We start from the raw sequence: 14,487 nt of genomic DNA, 5'->3' as shown, positions 1-14,487 counted from the left end.
CTGCTAAAGCAGGGGTCCCCAGCCCCCAGGATGGCCTGTTAAGAAACTGGCCACACAGCAGAAGTGAGTGGTAAGCAAGTGAATCTTCACTTGTGTGAATCTTCATCTGTATTTATAGCTGCTCCCCATTGCTGACATTACCACCTGAGCTCCACCTCCTGTCAGAGCAGCAGTTGTATTAGATTTTCATAGATGCATGAACCCTACTGTAAACTGTGTATGTGAGAGATCTAGGTTGCATGCTTCTTACGAGAATCTAATGCCTGATGGAGGCAAACCTAAGGTGGAGCTGAGGCAGTGATGCCAGCACTGGAAAGGGACCGCAAATACAGATTATCATGAGCAGAAAGGCCTGACTACACAGAGACCATAATAAATCAATCGCTTGTAGACTCATATCAAAACACTATCAGTGAGTGGCGAGTGACAATTATGCTGCATCTGGTGGCAAGCTTTATAGTGGCAAGTGAATTTATGTACTTGAGTTGTACACCTGCACCTGGTGGCAGGCTTTAAGTCAAAACCTGCCACTTATTTTAGTCCACACACGGCCCACCCATTGCTTTATTTATCACTTCTTTCCACACCTCTTTTTCATACTGCACACTTGTCTCAATCACACTGTTTGGTAAGCCCACATGCTAACCCTAGCCAAAATGAGTAAAAAACAAATGTCATTGTAGAGTTTCTTTGATTAGGGAGAAAGACCCAATGATGAGACAAGAAAACTCTAAGACTGCCAACAAAAAAGAAAGCTGCATTTAAAAGAGAATTCTAAGAGTCTTACTTAAATTATGTGTTCATTGCAACAGGTGATTCATTCACATTCTCCAAGCCTGCATTTTTATAATACGTGGCAACTGGCTATCCAACAAAGCCACAAAACCTTCAAAACTGCTTAACCACATAGAGACCAAGCACCCTGCATTAAAAGACAAGCCTTTGGAAGTTTTTAAAAGACAAAAAAAGAGAACGCAAAGAACAGAAGCAATTATTGAAGGCCATAATTTCATCAAATGTGTAGGCACTGAGAGGATCATTTTTAGTGACTAACCACATTGCTAAAGCTAAAAAACCCTTCATGATTGGTGACGAGTTGATCCTGCCTGCTGCTCTGGACATACGTCATGAACTTTTAGGATTTCAAAAGGTTGAATGTGCTCCTCTTTTGGCTAGCACCATAACTAGATGAATTGATGAAATAAAGGATATTGAGGCACAATTGTTAGAATGGATTAATGAGTCACTGTGGTAAGCAATCCAGGTTGATAAGTCCACCAATGTTTATACTTATGCAATAAATTATTCAGGAGTATATATATGAGGATATGTTATGTGTACTTTTGTTGCTAACAACATCGCTGCAGAACTATTCAAGTCTTTGTATGACTATGTATAAAAAAAACTGCATTTAAAACATAACATGCACAAGGGAAATTTTTAGAGCATGCAGCTCAGGGAACCAGGGAGAATGTATCACTGGGTACATAGGACACCTACTACATAAAGTCACTATACCAGCAATGGCATGGCAGTCATAGTTAGATCTACCTAATTCAAGAAAAAAAAAACACACAACACAACGAGGCCACCAAAATGAGAAGACAAAACAGGCCACACATGAAAGAACAAGAGAATTCTCCAGAAAAAAAAAAGAAATATAAGCCATTGATTTATCAGATATGGAGTTCAAAGTAATGATTATAAGGATGCTCAACAGCATGAAAAAGGACATAGAAGCCATAAAAAGAATCAGTCAGAAATGAAGAATGCAATATCTGAAATAAATAATATATTGATAGGAATAAAAAGTAGGTTAGATAAAGAAGAGGTTCTAATCAGCTATTTGGAAGAAAAGGTAGAAAAAAAACACCCAATCAGAGCAGCAAAAAAATTATTTATTTTATTTTGTTATGTTAATTTATGTATAGCACCTGGCACAAATAACATTGCTTTTTTATCATAAAATCTTTTATTACAAAATCATAAGCATATAATTCTGTAACATAACAATATCACATTCAAGCACACCATTTGATATTTTAAGTGAAATGTTCAAAATAAAACTATAAATTATTACACCCATAATATTACCATACCAACTGCATTCAAGCAGACCTTACTTCTGCCAGACCCTGTATTATTTTATTTTATTTTACTTTATTTATTTTGGTGCACAGGATGACACTCTAACTAACTGAACCACCCAGCCAGGCCAGGGGTGAACTCCCATTTTTAATTTTTTAATTTGTACTTTTTTTCAAATTAAAAATAGTTTTATTTTGCAATGTTTTGATTTCTTTTTTTTATTGTTGTTCAAGTACAATGTCTCTATTTTCACCCCACCACTCCCTCCCTCCCACCCTTGAACCCACTCCTTTGGCATTGTCCATGTGTCCTTCATACATGTTCCTTGATGCCCCCCATTAACCACTATTATCCCTTTTCCTCCTCCTCTCTGATTACTATCAGTACCCATCAGTAAATGAGTGGAACCAAAAACTGTGGTACATTTACACAATGGAATGCTATGCAGCAGAAAGAAAGAAGTAACTCATACCCTTCATGACAGCATGGATGGATCTGGAGAGCATTATGTTAAGTGAAATAAGCCAAGTGGTGAAAGATAAATACCATATGATATCACCTATAAGTGGAAGCCCCATTCATTAAATTTATTTTCTTTTTCTTGTTTTAAATTATATTTTATTGATTATGGTATTGTAGTTGTCCTAATTCTTCCCCTTTGCCTTCCTCAATGCAGCCCCATCCCCTCAGGTAATCCCCACCCCATTGTCCATGTCTATGGGTCATGCATATATGTTATTTGGTTACTCTATTTCCCATACTGTATTTTACATCCCCATAACTATTCTGTAACTACCAATTTGTGCTCATTAATCCCTTCACCTTTTTCTCCCAACACCCTCCAACTCGCTTCCATCAGGCAACCATCGAAATGTTTCAGTATCTATTATTCTATTTCTGTTTTGCTTGTTTGTTTATTTTGATTTTTTAATTCAATTGTTGATAGATATATATTTGTTGCCATTTTATTGTTCATAGTTTTTATTTGCTTCTTTTCTTAAAGAAGATCCTTTTACATACTTTATAATGTTATTTTTGTGGTGATGTTCTCCTTTAGTTTTTTTTTTTTCCCCCTTGTCTGGGAAGCTTTTATCTGTCTGCTAATTCTAAGTGATATCTCTGCTGGGTAGAGTAATCTTGGTTGTAGGTCTTTGCTTTTCATCACTTTGAATATTTCTCATCACTCCCTTCTAGACTGCAAAGTTTCTTTTGAGAAATCAGTTGACAGTCTTATGGGAACTCTCTTGTAGGTAATTATCTGCTTTTCTCTTGCTTCTTTTAAGATTCACTCTTTGTCATTTTAATTATGGTGTATCTTCGGTGGGTCTCTTATTGGGTCTCTTAGGTGGGTCTCTTTGTTTGGGACTCTGTTCTTCCTGAACTTGTATGTCTATTTCTTTCATTATTTTTTTTCAAATAAGTTTCCAATTTCTTGCTCTCTCTCTTCTCTTTCTGTCAACTCCATGATGCAACTGTGCTATGTGTGATGTTGTCCCAGAGGCTCCTTAAACTATCCTCCTTTTTTTTTAATTGTTATTTTTTCTACCTGCTCCTCTGATTGGTTGTTTTTAGGTTGCTTTTATTCCAAATTGTTGATTTGTTTTTCAGCTTTATATTCTCTACTGTTGATTCCAAGTAAATGTTCTTCATTTCAGTTAATGTATCCTTTATTTCTAACTGATTTTTTATGGTTTCCATGTCCTTTTTTATGCTGTTGAAGTTCTCTCTGAGTTCATCTAGTCTTCTACTAAGTTCAGTGAGTGTACTTATAACCAGTGTTTTGAACTCTGCATCTAGTAGCTTGCTTATCTCCATTATGTTTAACTCTTTTCCAGGAGTTTTGTTTTGTTCTTTCATTTGGGCCATGTTTCTTTGTTTCCACAAGTTTTCAGCCTCCTTGTGTTTGTTTCTATGTATTAGGTGGCTGCTATATCTCTGAAGCTTGGTAGAGTGGTCCAATGTAGTAGGTGTCCTGTAGGGCTCAGTGCCACACTATCAACTATTACCCAAACTGGGTACTTAAAGTGTGTGGGGGAGCTTTGTCCAGCAGAGCCCCCCCACCATCACAGATGAGAATAATTCTACCAAGATATGATCTGCTTGGGGAGGGAAGATGGCCAGTCTCTCAAAGGAGAAGGGCCTTGTACCTATTCCTCAATGGGCTTATATTGGGTTTAATTTGCATAGGAATACAGGGCATATACATAAAACTCATCAGTCATTGTCCAGCAGTAATGATCAAACAACAGATAACATCCAAAGAATTATGAGGGCTTACTCTGAGTCAGGGTCAGATAGCCGAAGGGCCATGAAACTTTGGGAAACAAACTCATTTTGTCCTCGGACCCTTATCATTTAAATTAAGAGTGTTCTTAGCAAAGAAGATTTTATAGGATGTTATGCATTATTTCTTAGGCCTGATTGCCCTGGGGAACTGCCCTTTTCAGCATCAGGCAGCACCACCCTCCAGCATTGTTTTGAGCTTAAGTCAGGTGGGGGAAGTAAGGCAGCCAAGAGATTAGGAGACTTCTTACAGGTAGAATGAGGACTAAGCTTATGACAAAACTGAGGGGTGAAGGTCTATCACCTTTTTTCTATCATCCCCTAAGTCCTTCCCTGATGGCCTCTTCATGACGGTGCCTGTCTTAAGTTGTCCCTCCCTTGAAGAATCTTACCCATCATTGGCTAATCAATCATCTGCCCAGGGCCAAGCAGGGTGAATTAAAAGGAGTAGAGGCTGAACCTCTGCCTGGAGGATAAGTTTTGTCTCCTTAGTGGATTATGACCCAAGGCCTTTTTACCCAACACTAGCCATGGAGGGTTACAGCTTCTGAAACTAGGCAAGGTGGTTCCCAACAAAAGTGTGCCCACATGTGGGCTGTATATACTCTTCTATTGTAGTTGGGTCTTGATTGCTCTTGGCACATCTAAGTCAATCACTGCCTGTGCTCTGTCTGGGGTCTCACACAGCATAAGATACAAAGGGATGTAGATGGCTGCTACTTGTGTGGGCCTGGGAGCTGCCCTGGCAAGGCCAAGCTGAGAACCAAGACTGGTTGCTGCTAGTGCCAAGCCTGGGGCAACTTTTTGAGCAGTACGGGGCTCATTGAAGCCTGGTGTTATTTGTGTGAGAGAATTTAGGAAAATCTGAAGCATGGGCCAAGACAAGTGATTATTATGGAAAAGCCACTGAAAACAACTTGGGTTGGCCCACAAGTTGGGTGGGACAAGGAAGGTGCTGAGTCTCCAGTATGAAGCCCACCTGCCAGTTCTAAAGCTCTGTGAAGGGAGGGCTCAGAAAAGGATCTGTGGCTTCTGCAGCACTTGGAGATAAACTTGTCCCCCAGCTCTCTCCCTGATGCCAGGCAATTAAGTTCTGCCTCATAGGTCTCTGGTGCCTTTTAGCCAGCTTCCCCTGCACTGAAACTCAGACTGATTAAGTCTGAGTGAGTCTGTGTATAGGTCCTTTAAGAGGAACTTCCAGAGATTCCAGCAGTTTCATATTCCAAAGCTCAATCCTTGCTGGTTTTTACAACCAGAAGATAAGGAGACTTATCTTCTTGGCACTGGAACCCTGGAATGGGGGGCCTGTTGTGGATCTGGGACACTTCATAAAATATCCCTGTCTCATTTTATTAGCCACATGTTGGTGTGGACCAACTCTTTCCACGTTTTTTACCCAAACAGTCACAGTATAGTTTGTTATTTAATTTTGTAGTTGTAGGACTTCCATGAGCCTCAATTCTAGTGGTTTGAATACAGTGTTCAATGGTTTAATTTTAATTTGATGTCATTGTGTGAGGATTTGAGATATGTTTACCTATGCCACCATTTTAGCTGGAAGTAAAATGATGGTACTTTAAGGTACTTTGGTACAATGTGGAGTGTAACACATCCACATTATAGTGATATAACAAGGAGAAGAGAAATAGCAAAGGATGAAAATCTTATTGAAAAAATAGTAAACAAAACTTCTCTAACCTATTGCAGAAAAAAAGACACATGATTCCAGGAAACTGCAGAGAGTTCCAAACAAGATACCCCCCACAAAAGCCCACACTAATACACATGAAAATTGATGGAGAAATAAAGTGTTTTCCCAACTGGAAAAAGATAAAGGAGTTTGCTACTGTCCAACAAGTATTGCAAGGAAATGTTAAACAACCTACAATACAAGAAGGAAGTGAAGAAGAAGGAGGAGGAGGAGGAGGGAGAGGAGGAAGAAAGAAGAAGAAGAAGAGGAGGAGGAGGAGGAGGAAGAAGAAGGGGGAGGAAGAGGAGGAGAAGAAGAAGAAAGGAAGGAGAAAAGAAAGAAAGAAGAAAGAAAGAAGAAAAACAGAGAAACACAATTAAATTAATAAAATGGCAATAAATACATACCAGTAATCACTTTAAATATAAATGATTTAAATGCTCAATAAAAAATAGGATAGCTGAATGGATCAGAAAATAAGACCTGCATATATGGTGTCTATAAGAGACCTGCCTCAGAACAAAAGATGCAGACTAAAAGTAAAGAAATGATAGTGCAGAGAGGAATGATATTGCTAGAATCTACTAAATGCATGTGAAAGTCTAAAAAAATAGTAAAGAAATGGAGAAAGACATTTCATGCAAAGTAAAGGAAAAAAGATGGGTTATCAATATTTATATATCACAAAGTAGAGTTTAAACAAAGACTATAGTAAGAGACAAATAAATACAATACACAAAGGTATTCAAATATTATATAATCCTTGTAAATATTTTTACACCCAACATAAAAGGACTGAAATATATAAAGCAAATCCTGATGGATACAGAGAGATTGATAGTAATGACATTAGTATAGTCATAGTAGGGGATATTGACACCCTATTGACATCAATTGATATATCTTCCAGACAAAAAAAATTAATAATGAGATGGCAGCTTAAAAGACATACTACATCAAATGGATTTAAGAAGATTGAAATCATATCAAGCATGTTCTCTGACCATAAGGCTCTGAAATATAAATCAATCACAAGAAAAAAAATTGGAAAACACAAAAAGACATGGAAGCTAACTAAGATATATTAAACAATGAATGGGTTAACAATGGAGCAAGAAGGAAATCAAATATACCTTTAAAGAAGTGAAAATGAGAACACAAAACAAAATCTGTGAACACAAGGAAAGCAGTACTAAAAGGGAAATTCATAGTGCTGTAGGCTTATCGCAAGAAACAAGAAAGAGCTAAAAAAATAACTTTACACTTAAAAAAAAAAACTTGAAAAAGAAAAACTGCCAAAGACAAAAGTGAGCAGGAAAAAAGAAATAATAAAGACCACAGAAGAAATAAATAAAATAGAGTCTTAAAAAAGAAAAAAAGAAAAAGAAAACCAAGAACTGGTTATCTGAAAAGAGAAACAAGTGTGTCAAACTTTTAATCAGACATATGAAGAAAAGAAGAGAGTGTACACATATAATAAAATCATAAATGAAAGAAAACAAGTCAGATCTCACACCAAAGAAAAACAAAAATTGTAAGAAAATATTATAACAACTATTTTCAAGAGAGTGGAAATCAGGACGGAATGGAAAAATTACTAGAAACATAAAATGTTAAATCTTCCAAAATCTCCATAAGAGAATCTGAATAGATAGAATACAACTAGTGAAATTGAAGCAGTTATCAAAAAATTTCCTAACAAAGGACTAGGGGGCTTCACAGACAAATTTTACCAAACATTCAGAGAAAAACTAACACCTATCTTTTCAGAATTATTCCCAAAAATTCAAAAGAAGAAAATACTACCAAGCATCTCACAAAACCAGCATTATCTTAATTTCAAAACCAAATAATGACACTACTAAGGAAAAAAATATATGCCAATATTCCTTATGAACATATATGCTAAAATCTTTAATAAAATATTAGCAAACCAAATACAGAAATACATTAAAAATATATACCATGATCTATACCATGACCTTGGGGTAGAGGGTAAGGAGACAAGGAAAACCCCATTATGGTTTTGAAAGTGACACAAATCACCTCAGCTTGGTGAAAGTCAGTGACATAGTATGCAATAAGTATTTTGGTTTTGTGATTTTGGCAGGATTTATTTCAAATATGCAAGGTTGGTACCATGTCTAAATCAATCTGTGATACACCATATATACAAAATGAAGGATAAAAACCACACAATCGTATCAATAGACATAGAAAAAAAAACACTTGATAAAATCCAGCACCCATTTATGATAACAATTCTCAGCTCAATGGGAATAGAGGGAACATATCACAACATAATAAAATCTTTATATGACAAAGCCACAGCTAATATCATACCCCAGGGAAAAAAAAAACTACAAGTTTTACCCTTAAAATGGGGAACAAGATATGGACTTTTGCTTTAGCACTTATATTTCACATAGTAATGAATTTCCTAGCCATAGCAATCAGACAAGAAGAAGAGATAAATTGGAAAGGAAGAAGTAAAACTGTCATTATTTACAGATGACATGATACTGTATAAAGAGACCCCTAAATGTTCTTCCAAAAATAACTAGAACTAATAAGTGAGTTCAGTAAAGTGGCAGGATGCAAAATAAATATTCAGAAATTAGTTGCATTTTTATACCCCAATAATGAACTAGTAAGAAGGGAAACCTAGAAAACAACGCCATTCACATTTGCTTCAAAAGCATAAAATACCTAGGAATAAATTTAACAAAGAATATAAAGACCTGTACTCTGAAAATTATAAAGCACTGAAGAAATTGAAGAAGGTACAAATAAGTATATAAATATACTGTGTTCATGAATAGGAAGAATTAACATCAATAAAATGGCTGTACTACCCAAAGCAATCTAGAGGTTCCATGCAATTCATTTCAAGATACCAATGGCATATTTCAAAGAACTAGAAAAATATTGCAAAAAAATAATATGGAACCACAGAAGATCCTGAATAACAACAGTGACCTTGAGAAAGAAGAACAAAGTTGTAGAAATCATGGTACCTAATACCAAACTATACTGCAAGGCAATAGTAATCTAAACAGCCTGACATTGGCATAAACACATACATATAAGTTAATGAAACAGAAAAGAGAACCCAGAAATTATCACATACTTTTAAGAGGCAGGAACATGTGTTGTAGTAGAGAGAGTCTATTCAATATATGTTGGGAAAACTAGATAGATATATACAAAAAAAAAAAGCACTAGGCCACCTTCTTACATTATTCAGAAGAATAACTCAAAATAATCACTTAAATAATAGACTCAAATGATAAAAACTCTAGAAGAAAACAGGTAGTAAAATTTCAACCATTTCTTACAACAATATCTTTTTTGAGATATCTCTTTGGGCAAACTAAACAAAAGGGAGTACATCAAACTAAATACCCCACAGCAAAGGAAACAATCAACCAAATGAAAACACAACCCACTGAATGGAAGAACATATTCACCAAAGATATATCTTATAATTGGTTAATATCCAAAATGTATAAATAACTTATACAATTCAACACGTAAATAAATAAATATAAATAAATAAATAAACAAATAAATAAAATTCAAACAAACAATAGGCAAAGGACTTGAAAAGACACTTCTCACTTCTGGCCAAGAAGGAGGTGGAGGTAGACACACTGTGTCTCCTTGCACAACCAAAAGAAGGACAACAACAAATTTTAAAACAAAAACAGCCAGAACTGACAGAAAATTGAACTGTATTGAAGTCCAACAACCAAGGAGTTAAAGAAGAAATATTCATCAAGACAGGTAAGAGAGGTGGAGATGGGCCCACGAGTGGAGAGGACTTGAGTCAAGGAGGTGGCTTACGGTCTGGGCAGTCTCACATTCGTGTGCAGATAAACTGGGAGGAACAGCTAGAGAGCGAGATACACTGTACAACCCAGGGTTCCAATACAGGGAAATAAAGCCTCAAAGCCTCTGACTGAAAACTCCTGTGGGGGTTGAGGTGGCAGCAAGAGAAACTCCCAGCCTCAAAGGAAAATTTGTTGGAAAGACCCACAGGGTCCTAGAATGTATACAAATCCACCCACCCAGGAATCAGCACCAGAAGGGCCCAATTTGACTGTGGGTAGTTGGGGAAGCAACTGAAAACTGGCAGAGAGTGGAGCAAGTGGCACTGTTCCCTCTCGGACCCCTCCTTGATGTACAACTTTGCAATGCAGCCATGTGGTTTGCCTTACCCTGGTGAATACCTAAGGCTCTGCCCCTTACTACATAACAGGCTCGCCAAGACAAAAAAAATAAAAATGGCCTAAATGAAAAAATAGTTCAAAGCTCCAGAAAAAATACAACTAAGCATCAAAGAAATAAAGAACCTATCAGATGCACATTTCAAAACACTGGTTATTAGGATGCTCCAGGAACTCACTGCGTACTTCAACAGCACAAAAAAGACACAGGCAAAAATGAAGGTTGCATTATGTGAAATAAAGAAAAATCTACAGGGAACCAACAGTAACAGGGAGGAAACCAGGATGCAAATCAATGTTTTGGAGCATAAGGAAGAAAGAGAGATTCAGCCAGAACACAATGAAGAAACAAGAATTCAAAAAAATAAGGAAAGGCTTAGGAGCCTCCAGGACATTTTTAAACATTCTAACATCTGAATCATAGGGGTGCCAAGACAAGAGGAAGACCAAAAAATTAAAAACTTATTTGAAAAAATAATGAAGGAGAACTTCCCCAATCTGGCAAAGGTAACAGACTTTCAGGAAGTCCAGGAAGCTCAGAGAGTCCCAAAGAACTTGGACCCAAGGAGGAACACATCATAATTGTGCTTGGACCAAAGCACATCATAATTACATTATCCAAGATTAAAGATAAGGAGAGGATCTTAAAAGCAGCAAGAGAAAAGGAGATAGGTACAAACAATAGAGTTCCCATTATACTATCAGCTGATTTCTCAAAGAAATCTTGCAGGCAAGAAGGGGCTGGAAAGAAGTATTCCAAGTCATGAAAGGCAAGGGCCTAAACCCAAAATTACTCTATCTAGCAAAGCTATCATTTAGAATGGAAGGGCAGAGAAAGTGCTTCCCAAATAAGGTCAAATTAAAGGAGTTCATCATCACCAAGCCCTTATTGATTGAAATATTAAAGGGACTTATCTAAGAAAAAGAAGATAAAAAACATGTATAGTAAAATGACAGCAAGCTCACAATTATTAACAACCACACCTAAAACAAAAACAAAAACAAACTAAGCAAACAACTAGAGCAGGAACAGAACCACAGAAATGGAGATCACATGGAGGGTTATCAGTGTGGGAGGAAGAGGGGGACAGGGGGTAAAAGGTACAGTAGCATGAATGGTAGGTAGAAAATAGGCAGAGTGAGGTTAAGAATAGTATGGGAAATGTAGAAGCCAAAGAACTTATATGTATGGCCCATGGACATGAACTAAAAAGGGGGAATGTGGGTGGGGAGGCGGTGTGCAGGGCAGAGGTGAATAAAGGGGGGGGATGGGACAACTGTAACAGCATAAACCAATAAGAAATATATTTTTTTAAAAAGGCACATCTCCAAGAGGACATGCAGATAACCCTTGGAAATATAAAAAAAAATAGCTCAACATCACTAATCATTTAGAGAAATGAAATTAAAACCACAATGTGATATTACCTCAAACATCTAAGAATAGCTATCATCAATAACTCAACAAACTACAAGCATTGGTGAGGACGTAGAGAAAATGGAACTCTCAAGGAAGATTGATGCAGCCACGATGGAAGGCAGTATGGGATTACCTCAGAAAACTAAGAATGGGACTGTCTTTTTTAAAAAATGAACTACCCAGCTATTCCATTACTGGGAATATATCCAAAGAAACCTGAAATAAAATTCAAAAGTATATATGCCCCCCAATGTTCATTGCAGCATTATTTACAACAGCCATCATTATGAAGCAACCAAAATGTCCATAATTAGATGAGTGGGTAAAAATATTGTGGTACATTTACACAACAGAATACTACTGAGCTATAAAAAAGTAGGAAATCTTACCTTTTGTGACTGCATGGATGGACCTGGAAAGTATTATGCTAAGTGAATTAGTCAGACAGAGAAAGACAAATGCCATATAATCTTAATTATATGTAGAATTTAATGAGCAAAATAAACTAACAAACAAGATAACAACAGACTCATAAATACAGAGAACAAACTGAACTGTCAGAGTAGTAACTGGTTGGTGGTCTGGTTTAAAAAGCTGAGGTATTAAGCAAAAAAAAAAAAAAAGAAAGAAGGAAAACTTCATAGACACAGACAACAGTACAGTGATTGACAGAAAAGGGAGTAGAGGAGGGTAATGGTGAATAAACAGTGATGAAAGTAGACTTAACTGGGGGTGGTTGACACACAATACAATATACAGATGATGAATTTTGGAATTGTACAAGTGAAACCTATAAAATCTTATTAACCAATGTTTATCCCAATAAATGTAATTAAAGAAGTAAAATTTTAAAAATGAACTACTTATTTATTTACTTAATTAAATAAATATCTATCCCCAAATGCTGTAAGCAGTTTCTGAAAATAAAAAAAAATCAATGGAAAATAAAGTTATCATTATTGATGATAGCCATTCTGACAGATGGCAGGTAATATCTCATTGTAGTTTTGATTTGCATTTTCCCTGGTTTTATTTTGGGTATATAATGACTATTTCAACAGTATAATATATAATAGAAATTAGAATTTACTGCTTTCACTTTTTATTTAACCTCCTTTTTCACCAACAACTGAAAGAAGTTGCAATGTCAGGTGCCTATATGGATCAGTCTAGTGACATAAAGAATTAACCAGGTCTAATAGGGGCTGTGACTTTTTGGAGACCACATGCACTATCACTGGGGGTGAGCTGATTTATCCACTCATTGTTACTTTGCAGGTATTCAGGCACTTGTCAAAACTTGTTAGTTTATTTTAATTAAATCTGAGAATGTTAATTTTTCATGTGACCATCCAAATTTAAAATGGTATTAACTAATAAAAACACTTTACAAAACACTATACATTTTTAGCAACCTGTGACAGAATATTTTATCTAGACCAACTTGTGAGGCATACACTATTTCTATGAGACCACACAGAAAGGCACTTAATATAATCTGGGGATTCTTGGTAGATGTATCAATTAGGATATGTTGTAGTAACAAAGAATTCCAAATTTCACTGACTTACATAAACAGAGGCTTATTTCTCCCTTGTGTTATAACAGTTAAAGAAGGAGGTTTTGCTTTTAAGTTAGAAACTCAGGATGATGAAACAACCCTAACTTAAACATGTGGTAGAGGGTAAGGAGACAGGGAAAACTCCATAATTGTTTTGGAAATGACACAAATTACTTCAGCTTGGCCAAAGTCAGTGACATAGTGTGTAATAAGTATTTTGGCATTGTGAATTTTGGTCAAGAGGGCAAAATAGGTAAAATCAGAGAAGTCACCTTCTTGAACAATTAGATCACACTTACAACTAAACTATAAAACAACCATCATTGACAGCCACCTGAACATTAGGTGAACAGAATACTACAACAAATGATATACGTAAGAAGCCATATTTAATGTGGTAGGAGCAGCAAAGATGTCGACTGGGTTGTTCCCATAGCCACAATGTGGTGGTTAAGAAATAGGAGGGATATCTCAGCTGCTGAGTTTCTCCCATAGGATCCAGGGTCTCAGCCTCATACCAGTTCCTCCCAGTCTGAGGCATCAGTGCTTACAAGAGGAGTACCCATAACATCTGACTATGAAAACCAGTGTGGATTGCCTCCCAGAGAAACAGAGGCCTGAATGAGACTGAGAGGGTTCTCTTAAAGAGATGACACTCAAACTCACTGAATCTAAGCACCAGAGCAGGGGAAACACCAGGGACATACATGGAGGAACTAAACTGACTAACTTCAGGGAGGGTGCTGGAGTGGCAGGGTTTGGGGTGAATATCTCTGGGACCAAAGTATTTGCAGGCACCATTATTCCTTTGTTGACCTCTCCTATCACCCATCAGTCCCGGCACAGGCTAGTGCCAAATCTGTGCTTTCCATTAACCTCACTAACATTGTTTGCCCAACCCTGGTGATTCCCTGAGACCTTGTCCATTGAATAGGCTTACCTGTCCCAACCCTCTTCCAGAGGCTCCCCCACAGGTGAAGCCTGCTTCAATTGATACTGCAGATTCACCCAAAAGACCACAAAATCCACAAGTGGTGACTACCTTAGGCTTATGCTGTGGACTTTCTTAAAGGTGCATGGTTCCTATGAAAATGGAAGCCATCCTTGTCTCACACTACAGACTATCTAAAAGACCCACATACACCACACAAGCAGCAGCCTTCCTTGGTGTACAATGTAGCTCTTGACAAGTGGCCCCAAGCCCAGCACAAAGAGC

At 36.9% G+C, this 14,487-nt stretch overlaps 1 long non-coding RNA gene across 1 annotated transcript; it reads right to left on the bottom strand.

Moving 5' to 3' along the window:
• Window positions 1-329: 329 nt before the first annotated feature.
• On the bottom strand, window positions 330-10,132 carry LOC118496996. The gene is made up of 3 exons (XR_004899538.1): window positions 10,120-10,132; window positions 5,641-5,644; window positions 330-452 (listed from the first exon to the last, which is right to left on the bottom strand). It is a non-coding gene; the product is annotated as an uncharacterized LOC118496996 (long non-coding RNA).
• Window positions 10,133-14,487: the final 4,355 nt, after the last annotated feature.

This window comes from Phyllostomus discolor, chromosome 10 (assembly GCF_004126475.2).
Source record: "Phyllostomus discolor isolate MPI-MPIP mPhyDis1 chromosome 10, mPhyDis1.pri.v3, whole genome shotgun sequence".
Lineage (NCBI taxonomy): Eukaryota > Metazoa > Chordata > Mammalia > Chiroptera > Phyllostomidae > Phyllostomus > Phyllostomus discolor.
Note: the sequence above shows the minus strand (reverse complement) of the source record. Positions and strands in the feature narration are given on the sequence as shown.